Source organism: Bos indicus x Bos taurus, chromosome 24, assembly GCF_003369695.1.
Source record: "Bos indicus x Bos taurus breed Angus x Brahman F1 hybrid chromosome 24, Bos_hybrid_MaternalHap_v2.0, whole genome shotgun sequence".
NCBI classification, from domain to species: domain Eukaryota; kingdom Metazoa; phylum Chordata; class Mammalia; order Artiodactyla; family Bovidae; genus Bos; species Bos indicus x Bos taurus.
In genome coordinates this window covers 37545547-37558925 of record NC_040099.1, presented here as the reverse complement: position 1 = coordinate 37558925, position 13379 = coordinate 37545547, and positions in this window count along the sequence as shown.

Below are 13379 nucleotides of genomic sequence, written 5' to 3'. Positions count from 1 at the left end.
TGCCAAAAATGTCAGTAGTGCCAAGGCTGAGGAAACCCATGCACTAATATTTCAGGAACTGAGAGTACACAGTATGCAATTATTTAGGGATACTGTAATTACACCAAAAGGACACTACTGCTCCTGCTTGAAGATGAGGCTCCATTTTCCCCCCAAGATAAGATCCGAAGGGAGAAAGAAAAGGATCACACAGTTACTATATATCTACTATATATTAGGTATTCGACATAAGCATTTTTATCATTTAATTATTAACAACAACCCTGTGTGGGAAAATAAAAAAGTTGCTCAGTTGTGTCTGACTAGTCACGACCCCATGGACTATGGCCCCTCAGGCTTGCCGTGGAATTGTCCAGGTAAGAATACTGGAGTGAGTTGCCATTTCCTTCTCCAGGGGATCTTCCCAATCCAGGGATCAAACCTGGGCCTCCCTCATTGCAGGCAGATTCTTTACTATCTGAATCACAGGGGAAACCCTAATTATCCATGGATGCCAATAAATATTTGGTAACCGATTACTTGTTCAGTTGCACATAGCTAATAAGTGTCCCTCGGAGAAGGCATTGGCACCCCACTCCAGTACTCTTGCCTGGAAAATACCATGGATGGAGGAGCCTGGTAGGCTGCAGTCCAGGGGGTCGCTAAGAGTCGGACACAACTGAGTGACTTCACTTTCACTTTTCACTTTCATGCCCTGGAGAAGGAAATGGCAACCCGCTCCAGTGTTCTTGCCTGGAGAATCCCAGAAACGGGGGAGCCTGTTGGGCTGCTGTCTATGGAGTCGCACAGAGTCGGACACGACTGAAGTGACTTAGCAGCAGCAGTAAGTGTCCCAGAAGGAAATGACAAGCCACTCCAGTAGTCTTGCCTGGGAAATCCCATGGACAGAGGAGCCTGGTAAGACTACAGTCCATGCAGTCACAAGAGTGGGACACAACTTAATGAGTAAACCACCACCACTAGTAAGTGTCCTGACCCAAAGCCCACATTTTATTTTACAATACTGTTCTCTCTTCTTTGGTTCAAGAAGGGAAACTCCATACCCAAACAACAAAGAAGCATAGCTGAATTGACCCTTGGTGTTTACTACCTAAAGCAATTTCCTAATGATCACTTGCAATTTTTGTTGCATGTAAGAAACATTTGAATGTTAAGAGGCATGGCTTATGTTCTGGTTTCACCTACTTAAGTGAAATTCAGATTCTTTGTCCATGAAATAGAATGTAACAATTGGTATTAATTTAGGAAAACAGTAGGAGGAGCTCCTTTCTTTTAAATGAAGTAAAGGTGTTTAATCTGTATTAGCTTTAAAGTTCAGTTCAGTTCAGTCACTCAGTCGTGTCTGACTCTTTGCAACCCCATGAATCGCAGCACACCAGGCCTCCCTGTCCATCACCAACTCCTGGAGTTCACCCAAACTCATGTGCATTGAGTTGGTGATGCCATCCAGCCATCTCATCCTCTGTTGTCCCCTCCTGCCCCCAATCCCTCCCAGCATCAGGGTCTTTTCCAATGAGTCAGCTCTTCACATGAGGTGGCCAAAATATTGGAGTTTCAGCCTCAGCATCAGTCCTTCCAATGAACACCCAGGACTGGTCTCCTTTAGGATGGACTGGTTGGATCTCCTCGAAGTCCAAGGGACTCTCAAGAGTCTTCTCCCACACCACAGTTCAAAAGCATCAATTCTTCGGCACTCAGCCTTCTTCACAGTCCAACTCTCATATCCATCCATACATGACCACTGGAAAAACCATAGCCTTGACTAGACAGACCTTTGTTGGCAAAGTAATATCTCTGCTTTTTAATATGCTGTCTAGGTTGGTCATAACTTTCCTTCCAAGGAGTAAGCGTCTTTTAATTTCAGGGCTGCAGTCACCATCTGCAGTGATTTTGGAGCCCCCCAAAATAAAGTCAGCCACTGTTTCCACTGTTTCCCCATCTATTTCCCATGAAGTGATGGGACCAGGTGCCACGATCTTAGTTTTCTGAGTGTTGAGCTATAAGCCAACTTTTTCACTCTCCTCTTTTACTTTCATCAAGAGGCTTTTTAGTTCCTCTTCACTTTCTGCCGTAAGGGTGGTGTCATCCACATATCTGAGGTTATTGAGATTTCTCCCCGCGGTCTTGATTCCAGCTTCAAGCGCATGGAAACTTCTACATAAATAATTGCTTTTTATTTTTTAAAGGAAATCACAATTATTTCTAAATTCAGGAATGACATAAAAGAAATAACGTAAAGTTGAACTAAGACTATTTGAGGAAAGGTATTACTTCCATATTACTAAATATGAAAAAATAAGATAGATAAATGCTTAGAAAAATTAAAATACTGAACAAGATGTTAAAGAATATAAATAAGCCAAACCGAAGTAAAAGATAAGGATTACCTAGAAAATAAGTTACCTGACTCTGGTAATTAATTGAAGAAATGTTGCTCCAACTGTTAAAAGACAAAGATTCCTCATACCGTAAACTATTTTGAAATACATAGCCTAATGAAGTTAATTCTAATAATAGTTTGTAAATGAATATAATGACCAGATTATATTTTCTTAATATTATGGGGCAAGCTTTTAAAAATACCCCCAAATAAAACTAACACCTAAGACAAAAATTATTAGCCTTAGTTCAGTTAATTCTCTAGTTTCTTCATCTGGAAAAGGGCATAGTAACAGTATCCATTTTATTCAACCATTGTATGGATTAGGTGAAATAATCCATGTAAATTTCTTAGTGAAAAATCAACTGTGGTTGGTTAGGGCACTGAAATTTGGAGTTTGTCCAGCAGTTAACCTAACCTGACTAATGTACCAATGTTTTATTTACCTGGCTGGAGGTACACTGAATTGCTGAATTCAGCTACACTTTAACTGATGACCACAGACCTCAAGTGGCCCCTTGATGATATCTAGATACAAATAACATTTGTCTAACATTTGTCTATTTCTTTCATACTCCCAATCTCTTCAGTGTCAGTTTTATAACTTCTGTCTTCTCACACCTTCCCTCCTGCCCCCGCCCAGCATCCTTGCTCTCAGTCCGTGACATTACTTCTGAGTCAATGAGAAAAAAAAGTGACTATTACAGGCTCCCACAGCAACCACATTTGCCCATCAGCCAGCATCTGCCCTTATGTTATCTTCTCCCTCTTCTTCTATTAAATACAGAGATACCCTCATGGCTCCTAGGGCTTTCCAGGTCGCTCAGTGGTAAAGAATCTGCCTGCCAATGCAGGAACCACAGGAGATGAGGGTTTAATCCTTGGGTCAGGAAGATCCTCTGGAGTAGGAAACTGTAGTCCACTTTGGTATTCTTGCCTGGAAAATCACATGGACAGAAGAGCCTGGTGGGCTACAGTCCATGGGGTGGTAAAGAGTTTGACACGACTGAGTGACGGAGCACACAAGCACATTCCTTAATCCAAGGAGCATTTTGGTACAAGGTAACCTCTCTCACAGGGCTTCTCTTGTGGCTCAGCTGGTAAAGAATCCGCCCGCAATGCAGGAGACCTGGGTTTAATCCCTGGGAAGGTTGGGTTCAATCCCTGGGTTTCCTTCCCTTGGGAAGATCCCCTGGAGAAGGGAAAGGCTACCCACTCCAGTATTCTGGCCTGGAGAATTCCATGGACTCTATAGTCCATGGGGTCTCAAAAAGTCAGACACAACTGAGTGACTTTCACTCAACCTCTCTCAAGCCTAGATTTCTGCAATAGACTTTTAACTGGTCTCCTTACTTCCAGTCTGAGCAGATCCATCACCCCCAAGGTTTCCACAGGCCCATTGGCGATCCATCCTTCATAACCCCTCCCACTTCTCCCTTCCCCCACAGTCAGACAACCACAAATCTGCTTTCTGTGACTTCAGTTGCACAAATATAAGCTTTTGACTAGTGAAAGTGTTACTGATTGTAAGATTGGTGATTCCACTTTTATGAAAGTCAAAATATAATGAAGTAAAGCAAAGAAAGAATCGAAAGCATTCTGTGACAAATATGAGAAAAACTTACTATCTAGAATATTTTTAAATTAATAAAAAGGATTTTGTTTTGGCTTATATGATAATAAGGAAGAGAGATATGTTCCAGTTAGCTCTAGAAAAATGGTACATTTTTTTAGGGATATAATGAACTGGATCTAAGCTGATGGTTAATGAAAACAGATAACCTGAAGGATTGACTCTTGTTTTTCTCTCATGGGCCAAATGACTGTTCTCTGAGTGACCTGTTGCTTTAAGAGCATCTCCTGTGTTTTCTCCTTTACCAATTGCCTTTCTCTGCTAATTTTAGTTTCTCATCCCTCATAATTTCAGCTTGTCATGACTTCTCTGACTCCAGGTATACCCATGGCATCTTTTGGTTCAGCCATTTTTGACTTTTGCTCCTTCTAATAAGTATGTTGATACTCAGTATTTCCAAAGTCAAATTTGCAAGCTAGGAATGTGATTGGCCTGACTCACCTTTGTGCCCAGATCATGTAGTGTAGTAAGTTGCTGGCCAGGATATACACCAGTTACCTTTGGGTCTGAACTGACCCATCACTTGTCAGGATCACATGGTGCAAAATATCAACAGGTGCAGAGAGCAGGGCAGGCATTAGGTGGTTTCCTGTCCAATAAAGAGGGCTTCCCTGGTGGCTCAAGTGGTAAAGAGTCCACTTGCATTTCAGGAGACCTAGGTTTGATCCATGGGTCAGGAAGATCCCTTGGAGAAGGGCATGGCAACCCACTCCAATATTCTTTCCTGGGAAATCCCATGGACAGAAGAACCTGATGGGCTACAGTCCATGGGGTCACAAAGAATCAGACATGACTGAGAGACTAATAAGTTGGCTTTTTGTTCAATAAGGAGAATGGAGCATTAAAGCCAGATGGAGCTGGGTTCAAATCTCAGTTCTGCTATTTGCTATCTATGTGACCTTGGCTAGCTTTTGTAATGTTATCCTCTGGACCTTAGTTTTCTCATTTACAACTTGGGGATGATAACTGCTTTGTAGAATTTTTGTAAGAAATAATATGTGTAAAGCACAATACAGTATCTAACACACTGTAGATCTTTTGTTAATGGTAGCTATTTTATCTTATTTAAAATTATCATTTATTTTATTATTATTTAACAGATTAATAATGACCTCAAGAAAAATAACCAATAATGACCTCAAGAAAAATAACATATCTCTTTGATATGGCAGATATCAAAAGAGAGCTCACACAAGGAGAAAACCATATTAGTTAGATAACATTGAAGGAAATGCTCCGCTCACCATGAATTTTAAAAATGCATTTAAAAATAGCTATAAGAGGGACTTCCTTGGTGGTCCAATACTTAAAACTCCAAGCTCCCAGTGGAGAGGGCCTGAGTTTGATCCTCGGTCAATGAACTAGATCCCACATGCCACAACTCAGAGCACGCATGTCACAACTAAGACCTGGCACAACCAAACAACAAATATAAAAAATAGCTATGAGATATATTTCACATCTGTTAAACTTGCTAAAATAAAATTACACATTCCAATATTGTTGGAGCAATGAAGAAAAAGTACACTCATATTTGGTAGGTGGTCATATTTGGTAGGTACATTTATGCTCATTCAGTGTTTGACTCTTTGCTACCCTAGACTGTAGCCCATGAGGCTTTTCTGTCCATGGGATTCTCCAGGGAAGAATATTGGAGTGGTTTGCCATGCCCTCTTCTAGGGGATCTTCCTGATGCAGGGATAGAACCCGAATCTCTTGTGTCTCCTGCATTTCGAGTGAATTTTTTTTACCACTAAGCCACCAGGGAAGCCCAGGTGGCATTATATAGATTAGCCTAATTATTCCAAGTAATACTCTCACAAAACATACCCTTCAATTTATAGTCCCTTTCTGGGGAAATATCAATACTTCCAAAGAGGTCATTGAAAGGAAAACTTTGTACAAAATGTTTATAGCTCTCTTTTTAATTCAGAGGCTTTCATTATTTTAGAACTGAAAGAGACCTAGGAGATTATTTTTCCTCTAGGGCTGCATATTAGAATCATTTAGGAGCTTTTAAAAATACTCATTTTCCCATGCCCAGAGATGAAGAGTTAATTGTCCTGGAATATGGGCTGAGGCTGTGTGTGGCTTAAAAGCTCCTCAGGTGATTCTAATGTGTAGCCAGGATGGAGAACCACTCTTCCATTCAACTCCATTAGGGGAACTATGACAGAACAGAGCCAGGGATCGGTTAAAAGGCTATCTCTGAAGGGAACACATACATAGATGTGGTAGAAGAGCTGAGTTGAAAATGGAGATGCTCTTAATTCTTAGTTTCTAACTTCTATTTTTGGTGAATAACTGGAAATAGCCATGTGGCCAACACCTAGAGACTTGGTAACCAGTTATGGTGGAATAGTACAAGGCATTCACTAATTGTTATAGAAGGTTGTTTAGTCACTCAGTCATGTCCGACTGTTTGTGACCCCATGGACTGTAGCCCGCCAGGCTCCTCTGTCCTTGGAATTCTCCAGGCAAGAATACTGGAGTGGGTAGCCATTTCCATCTCCAGGGTATCTTCCTGACCCAGGAATTGAATCTGGGTCTCCTGCATTGCAGGTGAATTCCTCACCATCTGAACCACCAGGGAAGCCCCTATAGACAAAGTAGAATGTACTGTTTATATTTGATGGACTATACTACCCTGTGGACTGTAGCCCATCAGGCTTTTCTGTCCATGGGATTCTCCAGGCAAGAATACTGGAGTGGGTTGCCTTGCCCTCTTCTAGGGGATCTTCCTGACCCAGGGATTGAACCTGAATCTCCTGTGTCTCCTGCATTGCGAGTGAATTTGTAGACATCTGTAGACAAAGTAGAATGTAGTGTTTATAGTTGACAAGAACTAGGTGTGATGGTGGTGTATCCGTTGCTGCTTCATTGAGAGAGTCCTAACCGGGACTGCTGATTTCCCTCTTTGGAGAGTCACAGGTCTTCCGTCATGTTCTCCCCTGACCAGGTGGTCAAGTCTCCCATCTCTGTTGAGGGGAGAGGGGTTATCAATATTCAGGACTGCTGAAGGTGGGCTGTCCATGCTGAAGAGTAGCAAATCAGAAGAATCCATTTTTAAAACTTGTAGTGAAATACACCTAGCATAAAACTTACCACCTTAACCGTTTTCAAGTGAACAGTTCAGCGGCATTAAGCACATTCACATTGCTGTGCAGCCTTCATCACCATCCAGCTCCAGAACTTTTTCATCATGTTCAACCGAAACTTTCTACCCATTAAATGATAACACCCCATTTCCCCCACTCCATCACCCAAGTCTGTCAACTACTATTCTACCTTGAATTTGACCTCAGCAACACATATAGATAGTATCATACAACATGTGTCTACTGTGACTGGCTTCCCTCACTTAAGGGCTTCCCTGATAGCTCAGTTGGTAAAGAATCCGCCTGCAGTGCAGGAGACCCTAGATCAATTCCTGGATCCGGAAGATCCACTGGAGAAGGGATAGGCTACCCACTCCAGTGTTCTTGGGCTTCCTTTGTGGCTCAGCTGGTAAAGAATCATCCTGCAATGCGGGAGACCTGGGTTCAATCCCTGGGTTGGGAAGATCCCTTTGAGAAGGAAAAGGCTACCCACTCCAGTATCCTGGCCTGGAGAATTCCATGGACTGTATAGTCCATGGGGTCGCAAAGAGTCAAACACGATTGAGCGACTTTCACTTTCACTCACTCCTTCATTTAATGTCTCCCATTTTTAAGGAAAATTATTCCGTCTTTATGTCCACTTCCTTGATCTTTCCAGCAAAGGTCCATTTCCTTCCTGGTTGAGGATCACCCCATCCCTTCTATTGGTCCTTGCTTTCCTGTTCTAGTGGCCACCCTGTCTTTTCCCTCTTCTTTTTCCTAGGTTCAGTTTTACCTAGTGAGCAAGACAGGAAAAGCTAGCTCTGTAAGCTTGTATTTGAAACTAAGTCTGAAGTGCTGTTTTGTTTTTGCATCTTTGTTTCAGCTTCATTGTAGACTTGGGAAGGCAAGGGATCTCTTAGGGTATGAAAGAAAATAAGGGAACACAGAACATAATTAACACTTGGAGACATATGCCTGCCTCAAATATAAAAGTGGTACCTAAGGGCAGAGAAGCCTGGTGGGCTGCAGTCTATGGGGTCGCTAAGAGTCAGACACCACTGAGCAACTTCACTTTCACGCATAGCAGAAGGAAATAGCAACCCACTCCAGTGTTCTTGCCTGGAGAATCCCAGGGATGGAGGAGCCTGGTGGGCTGCCGTCTATGGGGTCGCACAGAGTCGAACACGACTGAATCGACTTAGCAGCAGTAGCAGCAGCATATTAAAAAATTGAGGAAGTTATAGAATTTGTCAAAATTGGTTTGTTTTGATCATAAGAGACTATTGTGTGCTGGTTAACATATGAACTCTGGATCTGGATTATCTGAATTTGAATCCTAGCTTTAACACATTTCAGTTGTGTGCCCAGAGAACTTACTGAACTTCTCTGTACTCAGTTTTTCCTCATCAGTGAAAGGGTATTATAATAATAGTACCTACCTTGTAGACTGTTGTCAGGAAAAAAGTTAAGATGTATAAAGCAATTTTTAGTACCACCTGGCAAGGAAGCAGTAAGTAAGTGTTAGATAGCAATACTTTTTGGGCAGTGTTTTGATGCTCTGTTATCTATCACACAAAATATGGTTAACTATATAAGGAAAATAGATTTTAAAATTCAAGATAACATTATTCATACTAGCTCCAAACTGGACACAATGCAAAGTTGATTTGTTAATGAACAGATAAGCAAAACATGGAGTATCTTTTAAAACATTTATTTATTTTATAAAAAATTTTTTTTTGGCTAGTCTGGGTCGTCTTTGCTGCGTGCAGGCTTTCTCTAGTAGCAAGCAGGGGCCACTCTAGTTGTGGTGCTCAGGCTTTCATTGCGGTGGTTTCTCTTGCTGCGTAGCACTGGCTCTAGGATGCACGGGCTTCAGTTGCAGCACGCAGGCTTGGTAGTGTGGCTCAGGCTCTAGAGCACAGGCTCAGTGACTGTGGGGCACGGGCTTAGTTGCTCCATGGTATGTGGAATCTCCCCACACCACGCATCAAACATGTGTCTCCTGCATAGGCAGGTGGATTCTTAACCACTGGACCACCAGGGAAGCTCACCGTGGTGTATCTTTTAACAAAGTACTTCTCAGCATAAAAAATAGTAGGCTGCTGAATCATGCAACAACATATCTGAATCTCAAAAACATCTGGCTAGGTTAAAAAAAACAGACCCAAAGACTACATATTATATAATTCCGTTTGTATGAAATTTCTGGAAAAGGCTAAACTATAAGGACAGAAAGGTCACTGGTTGCCTGAGTTGTGGAAGGGACCACAGGCTGACTGCAAACTGACATGAAGGAACTTTTCTGAAGAAGTATTTTATTTTATTTTTAATATTTATTTTAATTGGAGGCTAATTACTTTACAATATTGTATTGGTTTTGCCATATATCAGCATGAATCCGCCACGGGTGTACACGTGTTCCCCATCCTGAACCCCCCTCCCACTTCCCTGCCCATACCATCCCTCTGGGTCATCCCAGTGCACCAGCCCTGAGCATCCTGTATCATGCATCGAACCTGGACTGGCATTTCATATATGATATTGTACATGTTTCAATGCTATTCTCCCAAATCATCCCACCCTCGCCCTCTCCCACAGAGTCCAAGTATTTTAAAACCGAATTTTGGTAATGGTTGCACAACTGTATAAGTTTACTAAAACTTATTGAATTTTACTCTCAAAATCAATAAATTTTATGGCATGCAAATTACACTTCCATAAAAATGTTACAGAGAAATTCAAGATAAATTGAAACCAGAGATTCATATCTGTTGCTCTCTAGTCTGTTTCTCACTTTAAAAAAAAACTTTTTTTTTGGTAAGAATAACATATGTTGATTTCTGGGAGACGATTCTCATGCATTAGTCATGTTTCAGCACGTTTTGCAAGCAAGCCCTTGGCTTCCCTTGGTTCCAAGCTGTCTTTTCAGGGATGTTTGAAGGTAGAGAAAGTGTCTTCCTCTGTGGCAAAGGCAGGCATGGCCCCTCTCCACATACAGTAAAGAAAATGTCTGCCTCTGGAGGAAAGAACAGGCATGCTTCCTGCTTATAAAATATTTGGGTTCCCTAAGCTCAAAGTTCCACTCTCATGATGCAACCCAGTGTGTGTGCAGGTGTCACCTGGCCCTCTTCATGTTGCCCTGTGAGAACAGGGGGGTGAGTCAAACCAGTAAAGAATGTGCTGATGCCAGCTTTTAATTGCTGTGAGTAATCAGTTCAGCTCAGTCGTGTCCGACTCTTTGCAACGCCATGGACTGCAGCACGCCAGGCCTCCCTGTCCATCACCAACTCCAGGAGTTCACTCAGACTCATGTCCATCGAGTCAGTGATGCCATCCAACCATCTCCCCTCTGTTGTCCCCTTCTCCTCCCGCCTTCAATCTTTCCCAGCATCAGGGTCTTTTCAAATGAGTCAGTTCTTCACATCAGGTAGCCAAAGTATTGGAGCTTCAGCTTCAGCGTCAGTCCTTCCAATGAACACTCAGGACTGATTTCCTTTAGGATGGACTGGTTGGATCTCCTTTTAGTCCAAGAGACTCTCAAGAGTCTTCTCCAATACCACAGTTCAAAAGCATCAATTCTAATAAAGTTCTCTAACTCTGAACAGGAGTCCCCTGTCTTGTTGCATCAATGAAACTGTAGCAGGTTAGTTTGTTAGCTTTATAAGCAGGGTAAAATTGCTGACCTTTCAGTTTTGTGTGTGTGTGGGAAAATATACATAGCATAAAGTTTACCATTTTAACCATTTTTAAGTGTGCAGTTCGGTGACGTTAGCACATTTACATTGTTGTACAACCATCAGCACCATCCCTCTTCACAACTTTTTCATCATTCCATATTGAAACTCTGCCCATTAAACATCTCATTCCCCTCCCCACAAGCCAGTGGTAACCACCATTTACTTTCTGTCTCTGTTTAACTACCCAATGAACCTCACCTAAGTGGAGTCATACAATATTTGTCCTTTAGCGTCTGACTTATTTCACTCAACATGATGTCTTCAAGGTTCCTCCATGTTGTGAGCTTGAATCAGGATCTCATTCCTTTTTAGGCTGAATAATATTTATTGTATGCCTTCACAATTCTTGACACTAATTATTAAAAAAATACAGAGGAAGAGGGTTTGGATAAGCAAGATGAAGGTTCTTGTGATGGGGGAGGGAATTAAGGAGATGTAACTAGGGCAACTGGTAAAGAATAGAAATTTCATTTCTACAGCCATAAGTGCAGCATTCCACAGAAAACCAAGACCACTGTGGAGTTATGTGTCTGGTTCCTGGTCGCCTGGAGTCTAGTCTGGGGGACAGGACAGTAGAGAGGGGTCTGAGCAGGAGGTAGGGATTTATCCCAGCAGCTCTTCTGCTAGTGCTTCACATCACAGGATTAATCCCTTTCAGAATCAGCTGTCAGTCCCAGCAATTCTTCCCCATCCTTAGCCTGGGTGGGAGCTCACATGGGCTTCTTACAGCCGTGGGTCCTGAGATAAGACATTGACAGCATTGGCTTAATTTGGCTATTGCCCAGATATAGGCAAAATTAGAATTAGATCTAATTTTTAGACCTAGATCTAGTTCATCTACTTTAGATCGAGCTCATTTCATAACTAGATGACATCTAGCTTCTGATAAGAACCCTTGGTCCCCTCCTCTAGTCCTTTTTAACCATCTCCTCTCCCCTCTGTTCTCACCACTCTGTTCACAAGAAAACTGAGACTCTGTCCTGTCACACAAAGACTTAACTGATCATGTGCTGAAATGTCTTTCTGGGTCATTTTCAATATAATTGGGATTTAAATTCATACAATGACACTCTCAGGAGAGAGCATTTCAGACGTGAGTGAACAGATAGAAGCAGAATTCTTGGAGGCAGGAGGGTTTATTTTTATTCCCTTCAAAACTGCTTCACATAGGATGTTACTAGTCAGCTTATGAAGTGGGCAAAAAAAAAGAACAACTACTTTTTGGATGGATAGAAACACCTTAGAGTTTATCTGGTTTGGTCTAGAAAACACCTTAGAGATATTCTTGTTCAACTCTTTATTTTATAGGCAAGAATATAGAGCTTCAGAGAGGGGAAATGTCTTTCCAAAGTCACTCAGTGAACAAAGGACTAGATGCCAAATGTCTGTATATATATATACTTTTTAATTAGGCAACTCTGAGATAGGAAGGGTACAATTAGTTTATGAGCTCACTGAATAATCTAACTAAGCTTCGCCTTCTGTTAAAAGCATTTGTATTGGAGAAATTGCTTTGTATTTAGAAATTCTCGACCACAGGGCCTGTGTCCGTCATTTTGCTTCCCTGTACCTAGCATGTGCTTTGCATAATAGGTGAGCAATGAGTGATATATTTGATTTTCTCCTTTAATTCCTATATTTTATTTTTTTTAAAGATATTTATTTATTTGGCTGTGCCAGGTTTTAGTTGCAGCATGAGGTATCTTTAGTTGAGGCACGAGAGATCTATTAATAGTTTCCTGACCAGGGATCAAACCTGGGCCCCCTGCATTGGCAGCATGGAGTCTTAGCCACGGGACTACCAGGGAAGTCCCTGATTCCTATCTTTTAAAGGAGAATTCTTTTGGTTTTGTTTTGTACAGATACAACAACCATTCACATTTTCCTCATATGCTGTGTTCATCATTTCATCTATCATATGGTACTATAGTTATTTGTAAGTAATCTTTATCTACCCAACTACACAGTGGCTACTTTGGGAACATGAGTTAGTCACCTCTGAACCATAGCACAGTGCATGATACATTATTGGGTTTTCAATAAATGCTTTATGAATCGAACTGAATAAATATAGGTCTTTCTTTTCCCATACTATTGAATCATGGGTTTTATTTGTTAACTAAGACCCCCAGCAACTTAAATAAACTTTCTTGATTTCAGCTGGAATTTAGTTTTTGTTTGTTTTGGTTTACATTATTTCTAAAGAATATTTTTTTATTCCCTCATGTATAGAATAATAATTTGCTGCTGTTTCCTCTTCTACTGTAAAACAAAATTTCTAGGTGCCTAAATATAATTTGTACATTTATTTTGGCTTTTAGGGTACACTGCAGTTGGTTAAACTCTTCGCTTCACACATAAAAATATTAACACTGTGGTGGCTCAATGGTAAAGAATCTGCCTAGCAATGCAGGAGACGTAGGTTTGATCTGTGAGTTGGGAAGATCCTCTGTAGGAGGAGATGGTAACCCACTCCAGTATTCTTGCCTGGAAAATCCCATAGACAGAGAAGCCTGGTGGGCTACAGTCCATAGGGCTGCAAAAGA